The 24,964-nt window shown below is 35.2% G+C and overlaps 1 protein-coding gene across 6 annotated transcripts in view; it reads right to left on the bottom strand.

Moving 5' to 3' along the window:
- Window positions 1–24,964, bottom strand: part of Glce (glucuronic acid epimerase) — a 123,747-nt gene that overhangs the window by 33,541 nt on the left and 65,242 nt on the right. For 4 of the 6 annotated variants that reach the window (XM_058573358.1, XM_058573359.1, XM_046426606.2 and 1 more), the window contains one exon: window positions 21,711–21,799. The exons of the other annotated variants lie outside the window; for them this stretch is intronic. The gene's annotated coding sequence lies outside the window, so the exon portion shown is untranslated. The remainder of the gene's footprint in view (window positions 1–21,710; window positions 21,800–24,964) is intronic. 6 annotated transcript variants of the gene reach the window in all.

A 24,964-nucleotide genomic window follows, 5' to 3' on the forward strand; every position in this document is an offset into this window, starting at 1 on the left:
GTAACAGACAACAATTTAGTTATAAACTAATATTAATATCTGCAACAACATGGATGACCCTCAAAAACATTTTTCTCAGAAGTCAGATAAAAAGTATTCTGACTATATGATTTCATTTATGTGACATTCTGGAAAAAGTGAAATCATAATGACAAAAGTTAACTGCTGGTGGCTGGAAGGAAGTAACAATAGAGGAGCAAGAAGTCTTTTGGGGGGCAATGGAAATATTCTAGATTTTGATCCAAGTAATAGTTAAACAACTATGTACTGTCAGAACTCATGGAACAATATACTATAAATGGAGATTATATCTATTCTATGTAAATTATCTCCAATAAATGACTTTTAAAACAATAGATAAAAATTAATCTAGAATAAATGCATATACATATTTTTTGAGTTATAAATGCTATGACAATATCAGAGAAACTAATTAAATAGGTCAATTCTGAGATTTAGAATCTGGGATCTTGGATAAACTAGATAATCTTTCCAAAACTCAATGTTCTGATTTGTAAATATGATATAATACAGTTTATTTCATAAAGTATTGCAAGATGAAATGAACGCTTACTTTAGTGCCTGCCACATAATAGGAGTTCACAATAGGCAAAGAAAAAATGTTAATGGATGAAATTATGTCTCTTTTTTTAAGCTAGTAAAAAAAGAAGCAATCTTCACCTATATTTGTTCATTTAATAAAATATTTCCTAAACATATATTATACAGCATGTCAACATTTTCCCAAATAACTCATCTGAAAAAAAAGAAACAGTAGAATTCCCCTGAAAAGAATACCTTTCTCTAAGCTTCTATAATTTTTATTATCTCATAAAAGTTGATAAGAATAGCAATCAAGAAACAAATAAGATCTGTCTTTCCACAGAGTAATATGTTGGCCAGAAACTAAATTTCATCAGCAATAAATACAAATTAAATAAGATTTAAGCTAAGATTTCCCAGATGTACAATTTTCTAAACAAATAGGAAGGTTACTAAATTAAATTAACTTCAGCCCTATAGGAACTTTCATTTACCTCCTACTTAAGACCTTACTACATGCTGAGTAAAAGGTATACTTTCTGTTGGTTTTAAATTTTGAAGTGAATGCAAATTACAATACAGAAATTCTATTTACCTAAGCTAATAAAATAGCTGAAGTAGAAAAAGAATATTATTCAAGAATATATCTTAATGTATAGAAATATATTTCCTATACATAACTACACATCATCTAAAGGTTGAAATCAAGCTTCACTGACATTTATATAAAAAAATCTAAGATCTCAGCAGTATAATTATTTACAAAGGTTAAAACCTGAATTACAAATATTTGGCAAAAAAGAAAATTGTATCTTTGATTTCCCCTCTTTATCCCTTATACATATGTGTATCAAATATATATATATAAAAAATATATATATGAATGTGTTTTCTTCCTGCAACAGGCTCTACCATATAGCTTACTGCATTCATGTTTTTAAAAACTGCTCCTTCAAGACAGAATTTAAATTATTATTTGGGTTGATGATGGAGCTCAGTGGTATCAGCATGCATGAGGCCCTGCATTTTATCCCTAGCACCACAAAAATAAAATAAAATAATAAATTACCATATTTCATAAATTTTAGGTTTCAAATGTGGCAAACAATAATTAACAAACAAGAAATTAAGATGCTTTAAAAATCTTTCCTCTCTGTCAAGCCAACCACAAAGCAGCTACAGCCTCTCAACAATCCAATAGATCTGGGTTGTCAACTGAGATTCTTTAAAAAAAATATATATATATATGTATATATAATATTATTATATATTATAATATAACATAATAACAATATATAATATATATTAATTATATATTATATTAATTATAATATAAATATATACTATATATATAATTAGTTGCAGTTGGACATAATATCTTCATTTTATTTACTTATTTATTATGCGGTGCTGAGGATTGAACCCAGCGCTTCTCATGTGCTAGGCAAGCACTCTACCGCTGAGCCACAACCCCAGGGAAACCTTCCTAGGGAATACAACCTTTCTAGGGAAATAGGAAACAGCCTCAAATACTCCAAGATGGATATTCTATAATCTTTAATAATTGAGGTCAAAGAAGTAATTTCTTTCTTACATTGGTAGAAACATTTCTCAGTTATGTGCACTTTCTGCCACGTTCCTATCTGCTATTCCTCCCAAAGAACACAACTTCCACCCAAATGGAAAACATTCATCTAGTCTATGATTTTAGACTACCTGATAACCTGTAATTCTCAAGGATGAATTTCTTCTTTATCCTTGCTGTTGCATTTATATCAGAAAATAAATTCTTAGAGGGTAGAAACCATGTGAGTATATTTTTCCCCCTCTCCCAAAGTGCTTTGGGCAATGGGCAATGCTGGTTTTGCCTTCTTTCTATATAGTGGTTTAATTATTCCTATCATATATTTGAAAAAATGTATGAATATTAAACTATATGAATATTAATTGCCCCCTCAAATTCTATTTTGCTATCCTGAACACTACACTATTTTTTCCATATAAAAAGAAATAGAAAATACAATTGCAGACATAACTAGGCTATTTTGTGGGTTCATGTTTACTCAAATATCTAAGTGTCTAAGTGTTTATAAATACACTTGTATATGTGTTTTATATTACAATAAATCTACTCTGAAAACCAAAAAAAAAAAGAAGTAGTAGCCAGGCGTGGTGGCACACACCTATAATCCCCAGTGGTTTTGGAGGCTGAGACAGGAGGATCATGAGTTCAAAGCCAGCCTCAGCAAAAGCGAGGCACTAAGCAACTCAGTGAGACCCTGTCTCTAAATAAAATACAAATTAGGGCTGGGGATGTGGCTCAGTGGTCAAGCCCAAGTTTAATTCCTAGTACAGGGGGAAAAAAAAAGTAGTAGCTAATTTAGCAAATACAAAGGATCTTAATCTCTGCAACAATGAACACTAGAAAGCAAAGCATCAGTTTTTAAAAAATATACTTGAAATCCTTAAGACAATGGGCAGAATAAAAGTACAAGTCAATGGTTTCTATTTTCATGACAAATAAAAATGGGCACATGAATATAAGTCTTCCACCCCCATGCAGTCATACCAGTTCATTGCACAAACAGACAAATCAAGATCCTTTTTCCACAGTCAGGTGTGGTGGTGCACTCCTGTAAACCCAGCTACTCAAAGGCTGAGGCAGGAAGATTCCAAGTTCAAGACCAGCCTCAGCAACTCAGAGAGACCCTGTCTCAAAATAAAATATAAAAAGAGCTGGGGATGTAGCTCATTGGTAGAGCGCTACTGGATTCAAACCCTAATAATTAAAAAAAAAAAAAAGAAAGATATTTTTTTTTCCTAGAAAACCATTCTGTAATATAACACAATATTATGTATCTCATCTTAGAAACTACTGTCCAGAAATATTACTGGACAGCAAGAATATTAAGAACATAATATTAGCACTGGATCAGCCACTAGCTATAAGAAAAGCATTAAATGACCATTCTACCATACTATACAAACCAGACAGAAACAATGAGCTTGACCCATCAACATACTAAAAGTTTCCCTAAAGAGAATCACTGTTATTTTCTTGCAAATAAAAGGAAACTATTATCACTCAGACAATAACCTACTTTACTCTATACAAAAGTTTTTTAAACAGGTAGAACATATATATATCCCAAGTGGGAAAAGCTCACAAAAATATTAAAAAGTCTTTTAAGAGGTAGAGGAAAAAAAACACAAACAATAAAATGGGGTCATTTGCTGAGAAGCTGCAAGTGTGCAATGAATATATAATATTAATCTATCTGATTTGTGAATTTTTTTTTTTTCCGGAGGGAGGTAACCATGGACTGGACCCAGTGGTGCACTACCACTGAGTTACATCCCCAAACCCTTTCGGTACTTTGAGATACTGCCTTGCTAAATTGCTGGCCTCAAATACGTGATCTGCCTGCCTCAGTCTTCTGAGTCACTGGGATTACAGGCATGTGCCACTGTACTCAACCTGATACATATTTTTTAAGGAATGTCTGGACAATAAATAATATGTAGAAAATCCAAACAAAATTCGTGACTGTTTAGAAAACTTGGTAAAATTTAGAGTATAAGAGAAAACAATGATATTTGTCAGAAATGCAAAAAAGATTTAATAAATAATTAGTGATACTGGGGATAAATCCCAGGGGCCCTCTATCACTGAGCTACATCCCCAGTCTTTTTTATTATTATTAAAATTTTGAGACAGGGTATTGCTAAGTTGCCCAGGCTGGCTTTGGATCCATATGCCTTAGTCTCCCAAGTAGCTGGGATTACAGGTGAGTGTCACCATGCCAGTTAAGTCTTTCTTTTAAAAATCTAATCAGACAATTTCTTTTAACTGGAATGTTGAGACCATTTACATTTAACATGATTATTGATAGACTTGGATCTGAATCTATTATCTTGCTATTTGATCATTATTTGTGTCATTCCTTTTCCTTTTTTGTCATTATTTGGCAAGCAATTTTTAGTTTTATTTAATCTCCATTACTAGTTTATTAGCTATACTTTTAAAACTTCTATTTATGTTATGCATCATATGATGTATTGTTATTTTTGTTTTTTAAAAAATATCTTTTAAACAGATTCTTGAATGAAGGGAAAAGGTTTTTATATAATTCACATACTAACTATTCCTAGTGCTCTTTATTCCTTTCTGCAAATGCAAATAAATTTTCACCTGATATCATTTCATTTTTTAACAACTTTTTTTTTTGTAGTGTGGTTCCATTGGTTACAAAATTCTCCTAGTTTTTGTTTATCCAAAAAGTCTTTATATTTTGGAAAGATTTTTTTTTTCTTTTTTGCCATGCAAGAATTCTAGGTTGAATCAGAGTTCACTGTCTTTTGGCATGCATGGTTTCTGACAAGAAGGGTGAAATAACTTATACGTATTTGTTATCTGTTATATAAGGTGTTGTTTTTTTCCTCTAGATGTTTTTGAGTTTTTTTCTTTGCCACTAATTTCTACAATGTGATTTCCTAAAATTTTATTAAACTGCTTGATATTGATTGTCCCATAGCCCAGTGATGTTCTTTTTTTTTCTTTCAAGTATTTTTTCTCTTGGTGTTTCATTTTGGACAGATGCTATTGCTATGTCTTCAGATTTTAACTTATCTTCTACTCCTACAGTATCTAAATTGCTGTTAATTTCAACGTAAAAACTACATTTTTCAATTCCGATAATGTATTTTTCATCTCTAGAAGTTCTATTTGGGTGTATCTCTTTTCTTTAATTAATTTATTTATTTGTATGTGGTGCTGAGAATCGAACCCAGTACCTCATGCATGCTAGTTGAGCGCTCTACCCCTGAGCCACAATCCCAGCCCCTTGGGTGCATCTCTTTTTATAAATAATTTCTACTTCTCTCTTTGTATATTCATGTTCTCCTCTACTATCTTGAACATATGGCGTATATTTATAATATCTCCTTTAATGTCCTTGTCTGGTAATCCCATCATGTATCATTTTTTTCTCCTCTTATTGGTTAATTTTTGTCCTGGCTAAGGATTATATTTTCTTAATTTTTGCATATATAATTTTTATTGGATGCACAATACTAAGAATTTTACATGATTGAGTATTGAATTTTTCAGATTTGTTATGAATATATTTATCTTGCATGCCTAATCTTTACTAATGGCTGTATCACATATTCCTTAAAAAAAGAAAATATTATTTATAGCAAATATAAGTAGACAAATGGATTTTTGAAATTTATTATTTTTTCTAAAAGTTTTAAGAGTAACAGTATTTATCAGGTATAATAAGCACAATGTAGCACAGGAGATCTTTATTTTTGTGGGGGAAGGGGTACCAGGGATTGAACTCAGGGGCACTCAACCACTGAGCTACATCCCCAGCCCTATTTTTTGTATTTTATTTAGAGGCAGGATCTACACTGAGTTGCTTAGTGCCTTACTTTTAGCTGAGGCTGACTTTGAACTCATTATCCTCCTATCTCAGACTCCAGAGCCGCTGGGATTACAGGCATGTGCCACCATACCCGGCAGCATGGGAGATCTTTAGAGATCATCATTATATAACTGATACTTCATACCCACCAAACAAGAACTTTCCATTTCTCCTTCCCACCAGCCCTTGCCAGCCACCAATCTACTTCTATGTGTTTGGCCATTTTAAATAGCCTTGAACACTGTGTTCTAAGAGGGTGGAAGGGCAAAAGGCTCTAGCTTCATCTCTCCAGCTCTTTTCGAAGGTCACTAATCCCATTCAAGAGGGTTCTTCCCTCAACACTCAAACACCTCCTAACATACATATACACATGTACGTGTGTGTATATGTGTGTGTGTGTGTGTGTGTGTGTGTATGTATATGTATATATATATATATATATATATATATATATATATATATATATATATAATTTAGAACAGAATATGATAGCATTTAAGAGGTGATTGTCTTCAGGGCAGAGCCCTCTTGAGTCAGAGTAATTACAAAGTCTAAGTAACAAAAAAAGAAAAGAAAAGAAAAAAAGATTGATGAAAAGTGAACAGAGGCTGGGCACAGTGATACATGCCTATAATCCCAATGACTTGGGAGGCTGAAGCAGAAATATCACAAATTTGAGGCCCGTCTCAACAAGTTACCAAGACCCATAAAAATGGACTGGGAGTGTAGCTTAGTGTAAAGAGCCCCTGATTCAATTCCCAGTACTGAAGAAAAAAAAAAAAAAAAAGCCAGAACCTAAGGGACCTATGGGACACCATCAAGTGGATCAATATATGAATATGGAAGTTTCAGGAGATAAGACAGAAAAGGGGGCAGAGAGGTAATTTGAAGATATTAAAAAAAAAAACCTCCCAAGTTTATGAAGCTCAATAAACTCCAAGTAGGATGAATTTAGAGACTCATTATAATCAAACTGTTGAAAGACAAAAGAAAGAGCACATCTTGAAAGCACTGAGAGAAGTGACTCTACCCAAGAGATTCTTAAGATTATCACCTGATTTCTCATCAGAAACTGGGAGCTACAGGCAGTAGGCTGATAAGTGATAGAAGAAAAAAAAACAAAACTGTCAACCAAGAATTCTATATTCAGCAAAACGGTCCTATAAAAAGGAAGAAGACTTTAAGGCATTCCCAGATAAACAAAAACTGAATGAGTCTGCACTGCAAGAAATTCTTAAGGAGTCTTGCCAAGGTGAAATGAAAGGACACTAGACAATAACTTAAAGTTGTAAGAAGAAATAAAGATCACAATAAAGGTAAATACATGTGCAATTATAAAATTTATTATTATTTTAACAATGGTTTGTGCCGCAGTCTGGCTGGGCACACAATCACGAGCCACCGCACAGCTTGTAGATTCAAACAGCAACTCTTTATTCCTGAACTCACACCAGCCGTCTACAATCACGTTCTGGGGAAATCCACGTTCTCTGCCCAAATCCACCTCCACTGGGCTTCTGTCTCCCAAAAAATACTGTCTGAATCCCGTGAGAACTCAAGGGGAACTCAGGCAGCAGGATACGCCCTATTCCCAGCAGGAATAATCTTAAACCTGGAACGCCCTAAACCCGATTATCCTAAACTGGGAACACCCTAATCCGCCCTGGTCCTTGAGCAAGGTCACCTACATGCAATGTCACTGCAAAATGTCCTATTTCCACGAGTCCTTCCACTAAGCAACATGGGGTACGCTGGCAAGGAAATTGTCATACCTACTTGGCTAATGGCTCCCAGCAGGTTTGTAATGCCATTTTTTTGTTTTCTATACAACTTGAGAGACTAACACATTTAACTAAGTTTAAATTTTGGGGCACATGATGTGTATTAATCTATGACATCAACAACATAGTTTTTGTTACTGAAGTTAAACTAGCATAAATTTAAACTAGAGTGTTACAACATAGGATATTAAATATAATCCATGGTAACCACAACAAAAACAGATATGGAAGACACACAAAAGAAAATGAAAAAGGAATTTAAAATTTCACTATAAAAAAATCAACTAAGATTTCAGCAAAGGGGCAGGATACATAGTCATCAAACAAAACTCAGTTACATTTTTATATACTGACAGTGAACAACCTAGAAAGAAAATAACCAAAAAAATTCTATTGTCTACAGCACCAAAAGGAAAAAAAAAAAAAAGTCAGGAATTAACTAAACCAAGGAGGTAAACGACTTGTAAAATACAAATTACAAAACATTGTTGAACAAATTTTAAAAGACATAAATGGAAATGTATACAATATTTTATGGACTGGAAGACATAATATTATAAAAATGTCAATACTACACAAAGCAGTCTACAGATTCAATACAGTCTCTACAAAAATCCCCATGATGTTTTTCCCACAGAAATATAAAAACCTACTATAAACTCTACATGGACTCAAGGGATCTTAAATAGTAAAAACAATCTTGATGAAGAGAAAAAAGTTGGAGAACTCTCACTTTCTGATTTCAAATCATATAGTAATCACAAACGCACTGTACTATCATAAAGGTAGACAGAGACCAATGGAATACAGAACCCAGAAATAAGCTCTTGAATATATGGTGAAATGATTTTTGATAAGGGTTTCATGACCACCCAGTGAGGAAAGAATAGTCTTTTCAACAAATGGTGACAGGAAAACTGAAAACCCATATGCAAAATAATGAAGCTGGACCTTACTGAACAACATACACAAAAATTAACTCAAAGACCTAAATGTAAGGGTCAAAACTATAAAAATAATCAGGAAACAGAGAAAGGCTTCAAAATATTGGATTTGGCAAAGATTTCTTGGACATGACACCAAAAGCACACTAAGAAAAGAAAAACTGAACTTGATGAAATGTTAAAATGTTGTACATCAAAAGATAATATCTACAGAGTAAAAAAAAAAAAAAGCAGTCCACAGAAAAGGAGACAATATTTGCAAATTATATATCTGACAAGGGATTAATATTCAGAATATAAAGAGAACTCAACAACAAGAACCACAACATAAAGCAAACAGCTTGATTCATAAATGGGCAAAGGACTTAAAAAGACATTTCTCCAAAAAAGATAAAACAAATATTCAAAAACACTTGAAAAGGTGCACATCATCATTAATCATTAGGGAAATGCAAATCGAAACTTCCGTGACATACCACCTCACACCCTATTATAATTGCCCATTCAAACCCAAACAAGCAAACAGAAAATCACAGGTTTTGGTGAGGATGTCAAGAAACTGGACCGTTATGCACTATTGGTTGGGATGTAAAATGGTATACAACCACTGTGGAAAACTGTATAGTGGTCACTCAGAAAATTAGAAACAGAGTTACCCTATAATCTAACAATTCCATTTCTTGATATATTTCCAAAAGAATTGAAAACAGGATATCAAAGAGATATCCATACACCCATGTTCATAGCAGCATTATTTGCAACACCTAAAACACGGAAGCAACTCATGTATCCATCAACAGCTAAATGGGTATCCATCAACAGTTGAATGGACAAGCAAAATGTGATAAATACATATAATATGTTGAGAGCCACAGCTGAGTTGGGATGGCGCCTGGCATTTTGCCATAAGGAGTGGTTGAGAGGTGATGCCAGCGAGCCATTAAGATGATGATAATTAAGTTAAGCTGTGTATAATTGCTGTGACTGGATGATGCTGGATTGAAACAGGCTGTGTATTCAGTTGTATACAGACCCCTGCTGTCCGGCAATAGGGCGACTACTGCTGCCTTGGGTGCCCGCTACTTTTGAGTTCTCACACGGAGTTCCCGTTGAGTTCTCACAAACCCCAGTTGAGGGCTGGGAGAGTTCCCAGGGAGTGCGAGTGGAGTGCCGGTGAGAGTTCAGGCAATAAAGTAGTTCCTGTTTGAACCTACAAGTGCCTTGTGGCGGCTCGGTTATTTGTGCCCAGCAGAATGAGGCATTTGGTGGCCCGTACGGGGAACGCCTGCAGGTTGGGTATAAGTGAAATTGCTCGCCCCTGGGGGGGGGGGGGTCAAGAGAATGGGTGACCATTTCAAAAAACAATGTGTCTTGTTTTGATTTGTTATGTTTCTGTTTCAAGCTGCCTGCCCCTAGAAATAAACAGGATGCTAGAAAAGTTGTTCGGCCCTGAGGAAGAGATAAAGATAGACCACGAATATACATTTCAAGAAAATAGGAAAATTGATACAATGCATTTTTGTTCCCTTTTTGTTTCATTCTGTTTCGGTTTTGTTTTGTGTTATCTTGTTGGGTTGCATTATCTTTATAGTAGAAATATGGGATCAGAAATTAGTAAAAAACAAACCGAAAGAGTGTTAAGTAAATGGTTAGAGGAAGGAGGCACCCCAGTAAAACCAAGAACAGTTAGGGCATACGTTGATACAATACAAAAATGTAGCCCATGGCTTTTAAAGGAGGAGTTGTTGAATATATCACAATGGGACCATCATGGTGAAGATTTAAGGGACAGGGAAAAGAAAAACCCAGGAACTCTGCCAGTTGGCACACTGCCATTGTGGATGATGAAACGATTTTGTTTGCCTAGTCCAAAGCTTTCAGTTCAGACTATGGTAGAAAACATGTTAGATCAAGTAAAAGAGAAGGTCTCTCGATTTAGTAAGACAGAGGAAGAAAATTTAAAGGAGGAAGGGCTATCAGGGGAGAAGTTACAACAGGAGGCTGCTACTAACACCTTTCTATCACCACAGGGTATAAGTGTCCAACCAACAGCTCCACCTATGGAGACAACATATGCTGGGTGGCCCCCAACCTCCATAGTTGATAGATGGGATCCTGAGACAGGACCTCAAAGATTAGCATGCTCTGTATTTGAGATGACAGGAGGGCAGCGAATTCACCATGCTCTAGATTTCAAAACAGTGAAGCAGCTGAAAGAGGCTGTAACAACCTATGGTCCTCAAGCACCCTTCACTGTAAGTATGGTTGAATCCATTACCAACTTGGACATGACGCCAGCAGATTGGGCTAGTATGTGCAAAGCTGTGCTAAATGGAGGACAATATCTGTTATGGAAGGTTGCCAATCAGGAATTTTGCACAGAGACGGCTAGGCGAAATGCAGCAGCTGGTTATCATCAGAGAAATCTAGATGTTGTTAGGAAAGGGTCAGCAGCAACAAATTGGATATGATCCTGCCATATACTCACAAATTGCTGCAGATGCGGTTAGGGCATGGAAGACTTTACAAGGACTTGGAGATTTACAAGGTCAATTATCTAAGGTAATACAAGGAGCTAATGAACCTTACGCTGAATTTGTAGATAGGCTTATTCAAATAGCTACCAGAGTTTTTGGGGATACAGAACAAGCAATGCCATTAATTAAACAGCTAGCCTATGAACAAGCAAATAGATGGTGCAGGGAGGCCATTAGACCATGGAAACATGGAGATTTAAACACATATATTAAATTATGTAGAGACATTAATGAACAAGGGCAAGTCTTCGCAGCTGCAGTACAACAGGCTTTAGGTGCCAGGCCAAAAACATGCTACAATTGTGGACAAACAGGACATTTTAGAAGGAGCTGCTCCATAGGAGGAGGGTTTAACAAAACTGGATATGATCAAAGGGGTAGAGTACCAGGTATTTGCCCACGATGCCATAGAGGGAGACATTGGGCTAATGAATGCAGTTCTCAAACCACCACAGAGGGTACTCCATTATCAAAAAACGGACAAGGACCAGGTGTTTACCCACGATATTGTGAAGAAAAGCATCGGGCTCCATTGCCAGAAAACGGACAGGGGGGCCCAATGCTCCGGGGCCCACGACCACAAATATACGGGGCACTGGAGGAACCCAGCAACCCCATCAGGATAGTGCCCAGGACACATTATCCATATTATCCATTAGATCCCTCATTAGACAAACCAGAGGGAGTGCAGGATTGGACATCTGTGCCTCCACCAGAGCAGTACTAACTCCAGAGATGGGAGTTCAAATCATTCCCACAGGTGTAAAAGAACCTCTTCCCTGAGGAACAGTAGGCTTATTATTAGGACGCAGTTCTTCTACTCTAAAAGGACTTATGAGAAGTCCTGGGGTAATTGATCCTGATTATGAAGGTGAAATAAAAATTATAGCCAGTTCTCCAAGGGGTATATCAGTAATTTCACCAGGAGATAGAATAGCACAGTTATTAATAATACCCAGCCTACATGATAAATTTTCTAGCAGTACTATAGAAAGAGGTTCCAGGGGATAGGCTCCACAGGTGTAGATTGGGCTATGCTTTCTTTAAATTTAGATTCTCGCCCAATGCTAAAACTAAATATTCAAGGACATGAATTTAATGGGCTACTGGATACAGGTGCAGAACTTAGCATCATCTCTCGTCAAGAATGGCCAAAACATTGGCCATTACAACAAGCCACTAAAACGCTTCGAGGCCTAGGAGTGGCAACTGATCCCCATAGAAGTGCAATGGTATTAGATTGGAAGGATCCTGAAGGATGTGAAGGAACTATACAGCCATATGTATTGGATCATCTTCCTATAAATTTATGGGGACAAGATGTCCTAGATCAATTAGGTTTGACATTAACAAATAACATCAATCCAAATGGGCCCACTAATATGGCTAGACAAGGTTTTAGGGAAAAAAAAGGATTAGGAGAAAAAGGACAAAGTATAGTGGCACCAATACAAATAGATCAAGAAATAGATAGACATGGATTGGATTTTCAGGAGGGGTCACTGAGACAATACAAATTACTTAGAAATCAGAAAGACCAGTATGGGTTTCTCAGTGGCTCCTGACTAAAGAAAAGATACAAGCAGCACATGACCTGGTCAAACAACAATTAGCGGAGTGACATATACCACCTTCTGTATCTCCCCATAATACTCCCATTTTTGTCATTAAAAAGAAATCTGGTAAATGGAGATTATTGCAAGATTTAAGAGCCATTAATAATGAGATGGTTATTATGGGACCTGCTCAATCGGGGATTCCCCAATTTTCTGCTTTGCCAAAAACCTGGTATGTTTTAGTTATAGATAATAAACATTGTTTTTTTTTTTTCCAATTCCAATTCATTTACTATCCTGCGCTGAATCATGAAGGTCCCGATCAGAGATATGAATGGAAAGTACTCCCTCAAGGGATGGCTAACAGCCCAACTATGTGTCAAATTTATGTTAACAAAGCAATCCAGCCACTTAGAAATCAAAATCCTGAACTACAAATATTTCACTATATGGATGATGTATTATTAGCACACAAAGATAAAAACACATTGCTAAAATGTTATGCCACACTTACAAATTTATTAAAAAATTATAATCTAGAGATAGCAATAAAGTACAATTAAATTTTCCAATTAATTATTTAGGAGTTCTATTATCCTCAACCATGGTCCGTCCACCAAAATTTCAAATATGAGTAGATCAACTCAAATCACTTAACGACTTTCAAAAGTTATTAGGAGACATAAATTGGATAAGGCCTTATCTAGGCATACCAACAGAAGAGTTGGGACCTTTATTTGATATCCTAAAAGGTCCATCAGATCCAAATTCACCCCGAATGTTAATGCCTGAAGCAAGAAAGACATTAAAAATCATTGAAACATATATGGAAAATATGCATTTGGATAGAACTGATATAAGTTTGCCTTTATTATTTATTGTACTACCAACAAAAAATATTCCTACAGGAGTATTTTGGCAAGAAGGTCCATTATTATGGTACATTTATCTTATTCTCCTAACACTATTCTTACTAGGTATCCTGAGGCTGTAGGACAATTAATACTCAAAGGAATAAAAGCAGCAAAGGGAGTGTTTGGAATTTCTCCCAATAAAATTATTACTCCATATACAATGGCTCAAATTGATGAGTTAGCTAATGAGTTAAATACTTGGGCAATAATCATGTGTAAATCTAATGTTTCATTTGATAACCACTTACCAACTAATCCTTTGTTGTCTTTTTGGTCTTCGCATCCTGTAGTTTTTCCAAAAATGACAAGAAAAACACCTATCATGAATGCTCCAAATATATTCACTGATGGGCCAAATAATGGTACAGCAGCAGAAGTTACCCCTAATCAAACCTTCACATTTTTAGTACCCAAAAAATCAGCTCAAAAGTTGGAGCTTAATGCAGTATTACAAGCTTTTATGATGTTTAAAGATTCTGTATTTATTTTCCGATAGTCAGTATATAGTTAATGCTATAGTATCCCTTGAAGATGCTGGTAGGATTTCCCCTTCATCCACTGTTTTCTCTTTGTTTTCCACTATACAAAGTCTAATCTGGGACAGAAAAGATCCATTCTTTATAGGACATATCAGGGCACATACAGGATTGCCTGGAGCCCTTAGTTTGGGTAATGATTTAGCAGATAAAACTACACATGACATACATATTTTTTCTACGCTAGAAGAAGCTACAAATTTTCATAAATCCTTCCATGTCAATGCAAATACTTTTAAAAAGCATTTTAAAATAACTAAGGAACAAGCTAGACAAATAATAAAACAATGTCAAAATTGTGTGACCTTTTTACCACAAATTAATCTTGGAGTCAATCCTAGAGGATTGATACCTAACCATATTTGGCAGATGGACGTCACACACTTGCCAGAATTTGGAAAATTAAAATATTTGCATGTTACAGTTGATACTTCTTCTGGATTTTTGATGGGCTCCCTTCATGCCAGAGAAAAAACTAAAGATATTATAGCTCATTGCTTACAAAATGTTGCCACTGTGGGCGTTCCAAAACAGTTAAAAACAGATAATGGGCCTGGCTATACTTCTACCTCTTTTAAACAATTTTGCTCATCATTTGGCATTATTTATATAACAGGAATCCCATACAATCCACAGGGACAAGGCATAGTTGAAAGAGCTCATCAAACTATTAAAATGTACTTATTAAAGCAAAAAGAGGGAATTGGGAAGGGGTATATATCCCCCAAAGATAAACTTAAAATAACCCTTTTTACTCTATTTTAAATTTGGATTCATCAGGGCTTAGTGCTGCAGAAAGGAACATGTGTCCAAAAAATGTACATAAGCCCAAGGTACTTTGGAAGGATATTCTAACAGGACAATGGAAAGGTCCTGACCCAGTGATTGTCTGGAGTTGGAGGTCTGTTTGTGTGTTTCCACAGGGAGAACAGCCGCCAATTTTGATTCCAGAGAGATTAACTAAAGCAATTTCTACAGACCAAAAAGAAGATGATTTGGCTCAAATCCATAACAGCTGATATCCAGAACTCCAGTTCGGCTATCCTTACATCTGCGACAGTGGTTCTCCCACACCTGGAGGCTAATGAATAATGAACACCATTAAGGCCTATTTCAAATGTAAAAAACCTTGAGGCTTACTTGTGGGAATACCTTCAAACCTATATGCAAGTTACAGGAAGAAGGATGGGATATCAAAAGAAGAATCAAACCCAGGTGGTAACCAGGATGCCTTTTCCAATATCTATTTTATCATTGTCCTTTCCCACATCATGAAGTTCTATTTTGTTTTTTGAGCTCATACAGACCTAGGTTAATGTTTTTCTGATCAGTTCTATTTTTTGACTGTGGAGTTTTTGAGCATTGCAATGGGGATTTCACCTGTGAAAAGCTACAAGGCCTTTACTATTGATATGTGTTGTATGTATTGTATTATGTGTGCACACTTGTGTTTTGTGTTGTATGTCTGTATGTGCGTATGTCCATATATCATATATGAAGAGCGCTCATGAAAAAATGGATCCAATTTTTTTTTTTTTATTCACGTGATTTAAATGGTTTAATTTAAACTGGGTAAACAGCTGTTGAGGATTGTTTTAAAATGTGAACAAAAAAGGTTAACAGATCTGTTTGTTTACTTTCACCTTTCCTTTTCATTATATCTAATTCTATTCAGGATACTAAATTGTTTAGAAAATTGCTTTTTTTTTTTTTTTAGTGCCTGCTGGAATGTTACATAATTTTTTTTTAGCCATCATTGCCAGAATTCCTATCTTCATCTCAGTGCCAGTGAAGACAAAGATAAAACCAAACTACAGCTTCTGCGATAGCTATCACAACAAACTGTATAAAGTGATATATCAATGAATAATGTAACTCAACAAGTGATGCTCAATCAAGAAGTCGATTTACTTTGGGAGGAAATGGACATATTAATAGATTCCTCTGCTTTGAACTGCTTGCAGAACTTGCCTGGACTATGTATCACATGTATGCATTGTGAACTATCTGTTGGTGCAGCGAATTGTGGTAATGCTGGGGTATCTTTGCTGATGGTGTCATCGGTGGTACAATTTTTCCAAAAGGAGCCGTCAATTGGCTTGGTGTTGTGGCATTTTGTATCCTCCTCCCTTCTGCTTGTGATAGTCGTTCAGCTAATATTTGGGGGCCAACAGAGGTGAGGCAAAGAACCTCACCCCCCCACTGGTGCAAAGGCCTATCCACAAGCATGGCTGTATGCTGGGCCGGTAGTCAATGACGGGTAAGATCCAATTGCAAAGGTACCAACCTAAGACAGGAGGCTGACGCCTTGAGGTCAGCTCATCCGATGTCGGGTGAGGACCATATGTAGTATTGGACAACCTAAGACAGGCATGGTCCCTAAGCCACATGCTTGTTGTTTAAACAGAAGGGGGAGTTGTTGAGAGCCACAGCTGAGTTGGGATGGTGCCTGGGATTTTGCCAAAAGGAGTGGTTGAGAGGTGATGCCACCAAGCCATTAAGATGATGATAATTAAGCTGTGTATAATTTCTGTGACTGGATGATGCTGGATTGAAACAGGCTGTGTATTCAGTTGTATATAGACCCCTGCTGTCCAGCAATAGGGCGGCTCTTGCTGCCTTGGGCTCCCGCTACTTTTGAGTTCTCGCAGAGCTCCCTTTGAGTTCTCACGGAGTTCCAGTTGAGTTCTCGTGGAGCCCGGTTGAGGGCTGGGAGAGTTCCCGGGGAACTCGAGTGGAGTGCTGGTGAGAGTTCGGGCAATAAAGTAGTTCCTGTTTGAACCTACAAGTGCCTCATGGTGGCTCGGTTATTTGTGCCCAGCCAGACTGCGGCAATAATAGACTATTATTATTCAACCTTTAAAAGGAAGAATATTCTGGCATATGCTACAAAATGGATGAATTTTAAGGACTCTTATAATTTAAGGATTCTTATAAGTGAAATAACAATGTCAAAAAAAATACTCTATGACTTATAATTCCACTTATATGAAGTACTTAGAATAGACAAAACCATGGAAAGAGACAGAAGAATGGTGGTTGCCAGGTGAAGCAGGAAGTTACTGGGCAGTTATTTTTAATCGTTACAAAGTTTCACAGATGTATGGCATCATGAATGGACTGAATACTTAAAAATGGTTAAGATAATAAAATTTGTTATGTGTATTTTTTATCAAAATACAAAATTAGAAGAACCACAAAAAATAGTTAAGTTGAAAATAATCTTAGAAACCCTAACTACTAATTACTTTGCTAATGAACAAAAAAAACCTTAATATTTAGAGTTTAATGACTTGTTCAAAGTCACATAATTAGCTTTGGTTGACTAACATGTGAACTCAACTCTTCTGAATACCAAGGCTATGCTTTCCCTATTGATCTACCTGCAACATCAAAAGAAATACATAAATATACTTAAGTAATGCTTTTATATTGCCACACATAGTACTGCAATATACTTTACCCTAAAATGTTACAAAAGAAATACTGAATTGTTGGACTTTTTCCTTACCAAATGTCAAGTAACATTTATTGCTTTTAAAACAAAAGTCTGTAGCTTGCTTATATATATAAACTGAGAAAGTTTTTCATACAGTTTCATCCTACTTGAAATATTTTCTATATTTATTGATTTGAGAATGTTATCATGCTGAAAATAAATATTAAGTAATGCCTGGTCTATAGCTAAATTTACAGTAAGTATACAAAAAGGCCACTAGTATAATAAAAATATTAAGAAAAACTCTTATAATGTCATTAATCTTAACAGTATAACATTACTATAAGGTAAAATATCATTAAGATAAAGACGGTTTAATCACTGTACAAATGGAGTTTATTGATCTATCATAAAATGAGTTTACTGACAAAACAGCTTAAAGTATTATTTGCAGTTATACAAGTGTGCTTTGAAAATATTATACTAAGTATAATTTCTAAGAGTTTAATTAGACTATCAAGAAGTTACTGAACATGTGTTGAATTTTTTAGATATTTTAACTGCTAACAGCAAAGCAGGTGTGTATTATTTTTGACTCATAATTGATTTTTGTTTTTGAGAGAACTATTAATGATCAATGTCATTACAGAATCCTTTCTGAGATAGCAAATGGAGATTTAGCCACCTGATTAGCACTTCAAGTATTATGCCAGTCATTTCCTCAGATATCATATACAACAGGTTTTCAAAAAATGAAACGCTTAAAGATGAGAAAAACATTACATAAGGACAAGTTAATCTTATTAATCTTACCTAATTACATGTTTCCTCTCCAGAAGCTAAAAGCTTAGAGAAAATTTCATTACTTTTGTTAAGGGAAGTAATAGAGTGTCATGAAGAAGAACATGGACCTATAGATCCCAGAAGATAAAGGTTCAAATCCTGACTCTATCACTCTTGGCTGTGTTTACCTTTGGACATATTTTCCTTATTTGTAAAACATGAATTATACCTACTTTGTAAATTAAATGTAAGGATTAAATGAAATAACATGGAAAACAAAGTATGCAGTCATGAAAGACAAGACTGGGGAACTACTGTCAGAGACTGGAAGAGGCTAAGAGGATGTGAATGTAGCAACTAAGTAACAAGAGATCTAGGACAGGGCATTAATGGAAAAACTGGTGAAATTCTCATAGTCTGTAGTTTAATAAGCCAATATTGTTTCTTTAGTTTTGATTACCGTTTCATGGTTATATAAGATGTTAACATTAAGAAAAAAAAAGTCATAGACTTTATCCTTCTCTTCCAATCTATGTATATCTTTCTTAATAGCAAACTGAGTGAATATTATATTTTTCCCAAAACAATTCTATTGGATAGAAAATGACTGTATGAACACTACATTTGGAAAAACAAAAACATTATTTAAAGTTTAAGAAAACCCCATCATAGTCAATTAAAACAAAGTGTTTTAAATTATCTCCTGGTTTATTTTCAAACTGGTCATACATACTCTAAAACACAAGGAGCATATTCAAAGAAAAATTCTGCCCTATTTTTAAAACAAATTTTATTTTAATGATACTGTCAAACTGGAAACAAGTCAGTATTTGATTTTTAAAATAAAAAATTTTATGCTGACCTAGAAAAATCTGACTAATCTACGGTTATAAGGAAGAAAAAACATCAGTGTGAAGTTCTCTATAGGTTTATTTCCCTATATCTTATTTTTAATTACAACTGAAACATAAATCAGAGAAGTTTTAAAAATGTGTCTTAAGCTATAATTTTGATACAGGCAAAAATTTTAGAAGTACTTTCTAATATCATTTAAAAGGAAATTTTATGTATTTATTCATAATAAATTTATTATTTTATTCATCAGTCTCAGTCTACAAATCAGATAGATACTTTTCAAATTCAATTCAAGTTAGACCAAAGGTAAACAAAACATGCCTCATTAACATACTAAAGCTATCAAGATTCTCATCTCTTCTACAACTTAATTTTATTATCTTTCATAATTCAAATGTATGAGCATTCTAAGTCCATACTAATTTAAATGTGAAATGCATGATAGTATAAAAGATGCAGTTTTTTTTAAAATCGCCAGATTTTACCTTATAAAAAGTAAACTTTATAAAGTTTTAAAAATGCCTTGTAAGATTACAAGCTAACAAAGATACCTTATACTAGTCTATTAAGAAACCAAATATATATCAGTTTAGGCATAAAATAAGCTGCTTTTATGATATAAATTATGATATAAAATAAGCTTTTTTCCAGCTGGGCCTGATAGTGCACACCTGTGGTCTCAGCTGTACTTGTGAGGCTAACGTGGGAGTTCAAGGCCAGCTTACACAACACAGAAAGACCTTGTCTCAATAAAGAAACAAAACAAAAAGAGACTGTTTTAAAAATGGAATAACACTTTACAAGATGAAGATTATAGAAACTTACTTAAAAAAAATTACTTGGAAACTCACAAAAAAAACCAAAAACGAAAACAAACAAAACTAAGATACCCACCCCTGCTGATTTTAATGCTCCAAACAGAGAAATTCCTTTACATTGAATATGGCACACTTTTACAATATGATTTTTGCCCCCTTCAGCTGAGATTCCTAAGAAACATGGTAAACATTTTATACTTTCTAAGCTCAAATTTTATTTTCTTCTATTTCAAGTTTTGAATACTTATTATTTCAGTAATCACAAATAAGTAAACTCAACTATCAATATCCACCAGGGATGAGTTCAGTACCACCCCCCACCAAAGGATACCAAAACATGTGGATGCTGAAGTGCCTTACATAAAGTGGCACAGCATATGACATAACCTACACATACCCACCTATAACTGTAAATCATTTCAAGATTACTTATATTATCGACTACAATGTAAATGCTATGTTAATAGTTGTTATACTATACTATTTAGGGAATAATCACATGAAAATTAAGTTTGTACAAATTTTTTTGAGAATGTTTTTGACTTAAGGTTGGTTGAATCTGCCAAAGCAGAACTCATAGATATATAGGGCCAACTATATAAATGATTCAATTTAAATCTCACAGAGTAACGCAATTCCAACTTTACCCACTAATGTAGTTATAAATGGTAATATAATTGCAATTCTTTTCATTTTAAAAACTCCTGTAAACCAATTATTTTATATTAGGTCAGATATTAAAAGCATATAATCATTAATACCAAAATATTACCAGCTTCAAAATCTGCTAGAAAAGGTAAAATATAATTAATTTATATGAATACATTTTTAGAGCAGGAACAAGCCTGACCTTTATCATATAAACTTTTTTGTTTTTTTGAAAATATAAGCAAAATTAAGAGTTATAGTCAGAAATAAACCCATGACATGTAACTGCTAGTATTAGGTCTTACTTTTAAAACCAATTATTCCAGAAAACTAATATCTCCTCTAAAAAATTATATAGATATTTCACTTCAAAGATGCTAGGTTTGGTGTAGATATATACATTTCTTAACATACATATTCAAATTTTGAGTTAGTTTTTATATGACAACCCTTACTGAAAACTAAAATCAGCTATCATTTCACACATAATTACACAGTACAGTAAGATATCACGATTCAATATTCTAGGCCAAGAGCAAACTTTCCTCAAGAGCCAGATTTTAGGCATGTGAAGTCTACAGACACTATTGCAACTAATGAACTCTTCCACAATAATGCTAAGGCAGCCATAGATGGTATGTAATAAAGGGGTGTGGCTATGAGCCATTAAAACATTATTTACAAAATAGGTGGCCAGGGCTAATTTCTACTATAGGCAAAAAAAATTTGATTTTCAATACATAACACTTTCAGTGAACATAAAATCATGTTTCACTTCCATCTGATAGTTGTTACAAGTATTTAAATGATAAAGGGACCATGAAATTTTTTTCTGAGCTCAGAATCTCCAGTTAGACTAGGAAATTAAAATGCTAATAAAACATTAAAATATAAAGGGTACAATAATATTTTATTAAGTAATCTTACCTTAATCAAATGAAAGAATCTAAACTCTAATATATTTCTGGCTTCAATTCAAAATATAGTTGAATCAAAATTTGTTTCTTGTCAAATTCCTAGAGAAACAAAATTGGAAACTTTTAAGTCAGGTTCCAGTTGCAGATAAAATGGAGTAATCACACTCCAACCTGCCTCTCCAAGTGCACATAGCTACAAAACCTGGATAGAATGCCTGGAACAGCTACTTAAGAACTCTAAAAAGTAAACAGTAGCAGGCAGATTGTATAAGAGCATCAGAATTTAAAGTACCACTGATGCAATGATAGGTTACCATTTTGATCCCCTCTGGTATCATCCAGCCTGAACTAGAGCAGTCAAAATGGAAAGCTTCAGGGGAGGCCCTCTAGCTGTGACTAGAAGAGAGGGAAAATGGTTTTCTAACATTCACAAGAAAATGTGGAAATCTTTTTTCTTTCCCTTTTCTTTCCATTCTCTCAGCCCAGCCATGTGTGGCACCTGCAGCAACAGTAGCAATGGAGTCCTAAAACTCTGAGGGAGAACTTGCAGTCAGAACCTAACTGGGTGGACTGCCTACTAAAACAAATACATCAACATTCTGCATTGGATTTAAAACAAGATCCAAAATCTCATATTATGTAGTTAAATATTCAGGATATAATCCAAAATTACTAGGAAAAAAAAAACAACAGGAAAATTTCAACTTGTCTGGGGAAAAATGCCAACACCAAGAACAGATGTTGGAATTGTTGATGAAGATATTAAAGTAATTATCACAAAGTGCTTCAACAAGCAAGAACATTCTTGAAACAAGTAGAAAGATAGGAAGGCTCAGCAAAGAAATAGAAAATATAAAAAAGAATCTAATGGAAATCTTGGAAATTGAAAAATATCAATAACCAAAATAAAAAGTTTATTAAATAAACTCAACAGAATGGAGATGACAGAAGAAAAAAAAAAATCAGGGGATTTACTACTGATAGAAGTTATCCAACCTGAACAACAGAGAGAAGAGATTTGGGGGGAAAATGAAGAGTTTTTTTGAACTTGTTACACTCAAATGCTAGCAAGGAAAAAGAAAGCTTATATAAGTAAAAACATTTTTAAGAAAATGTATAAAAAATTCAATGTAAAATGAATATAACATGTATATCATAAGGTATGTAATACTGTCTACCCTCTCTCTATATATAGGTTCTGCATGATAGATTCAACCAGTGGATAAAATGTAAGTAAAGTAGTATTTAGTGGATAATTTATGGCATTAAAAATATTTTTATTAGAAAACCAATGGCAAAATTAATAATCTACACTTCTACTTTAAAAACAAGAAAAAGAGGACCAACTTAAACACCAGCAAACAGAAGGAATGAAATAGAAGAAATCAAAGAAACTAAAAAGTGTTGAGAGCCACAGCTAAAGGGGCCCCAGCAAACTTCCAGCTGCCAGCAAACTTCCAGCTGCCGGCTGATGATTGGCTCACAGTGGCCCCAGCAACATCTAGCTGATTGGCTCCTCTGCGGTGATGCTCATTGGGCTGTTTCCCTGCCCTTTCAGACCACGGAGCTGCTCATTGGGGGACTTTTTTGGCTCCGCCCACGTGACCCAGGCAATCGGCCTCAAGAGCAGGAGGATTGTGGGAGGTGGAGAGAAGCTTGTGTGGGAGAGAGAGGCTTGTGGAAAGCCGGTGGTGGCAGTTGAGGCTCTGAGGGTTTTTCCTGAGAGGCTGTTTTGTTTGGCGTGTGTGGTTCTAAAAACAAAGTTAGTTTCTTTTGACAAGTGGCTCCTGATTGTGCCCAGCCAGACTGCGGCATTTGGTGGCTCCCACGGGGAGCGACTGAGGGTAAGTGAAACTGCTCGCCCCTGAGGGCAGGGCAAGAGGATGGGTAGCCATTTTAAGATTCCTCTTTTATTTTGCTTCACTTTTGTTTTAAGTTGCCTGTCCCTGGAGATGAGTGAGACGGAAGAAAAACCGCTCACATCTGAGGAACAGATAGGGAGAAAGGACGGATGGACATTTCAGGAGGCTATTATAATGATTTTGTGTTGTTCCAATTTTGTTTCACTCAGTTTCAGTTTTGTTAGGCGTTATCTTGTTGGGTTGTATTATAGTAGAAATACGGGATCAGAAATTAGCAAAAAACAAACTGAAAGAGTGTTAAGTAAATTGTTAGAGGAAGGAGGCATCTCAGTAAAATCAAGAACAGTCAGGGCATACGTTGATACAATACAAAAATGTAGCCCATGGCTTTTTAAGGAGGAGTTGTTAAATATATCACAATGGAACCATCATGGTGAAGATTTAAAAAGAATAGAAAAGAAAAGCCCAGGGACTCTGCCAGTCGGCACATTGCCATTGTGGACGTTCATATCTTGTTTGCTTAGTCCAAAGCCTTCAGTTCAGACAATGGTAGAGGAAGGAGAAGACATAATGATTCAAGTAAAAGAGAAGGTCTCTCAAGTTAGTCAGACAGAGGAAAAGATTCAAGTAAAAGAGAAGGCCTCTCAAGCTAGTCAGACAGAGAAAGAAAGTGTAAAACAGAAAAAGCCATCAGGGGGAAAGTTACAACAGGAGACTGCTACTAACACCTTTCTATCACCAGAGGGTGTAAGTGTCCAACCAACAGCACCACCTCTACAGGAGACTGCTACTAACACCTTTCTATCACCAGAGGACGTAAGTGTCCAACTAACAGGGCCACCTCCATATGCTGGGAGGTCCCCAACCCCCGCAGTTGATAGTTGGGATCCTGAGACAAGATCTCAAATATTAACATGCTCTGTATTTGAGGCAGGAGGGCAGCGATTTTACCAAGTTTTAAATTTCAAAACAGTGAAGCAGCTAAAAGAGGCTGTAACAACCTATGGTCCTCAAGCACCCTTCACTGTAAGCATGGTCGAATCCATTAACAACTTGAACATGACGCCAGGAGATTGGGCTAATATGTGTAAAGCTGTGCTAAATGGAGGACAATACCTGTTATGGAAGGTTGCCAATGAGGAATTTTGCAAGGAGACGGCTAGGCGAAATGCAGCAGCTGGTTATCCTCAGAGAAATCTAGATATGTTGTTAGGAAAGGGACCTTATGAGGATCAGCAGCAACAAATTGCATATGATCCTGGTGTATATGCACAAATTGCTGTAGATGCAATTAAGGCATGGAAGACTTTACAAGGACATGGAGGTTTACAAGGTCAATTATCTAAGGTAATACAAGGAGCTAATGAACCTTATGCTGAATTTGTAGATAGGCTTATTCAAA

This window comes from Marmota monax, unplaced genomic scaffold (assembly GCF_021218885.2).
Source record: "Marmota monax isolate L192 unplaced genomic scaffold, Marmota_monax_Labrador192_F-V1.1 WCK01_AAM20220418_F8-fsc00078, whole genome shotgun sequence".
NCBI classification, from domain to species: Eukaryota; Metazoa; Chordata; class Mammalia; order Rodentia; family Sciuridae; genus Marmota; species Marmota monax.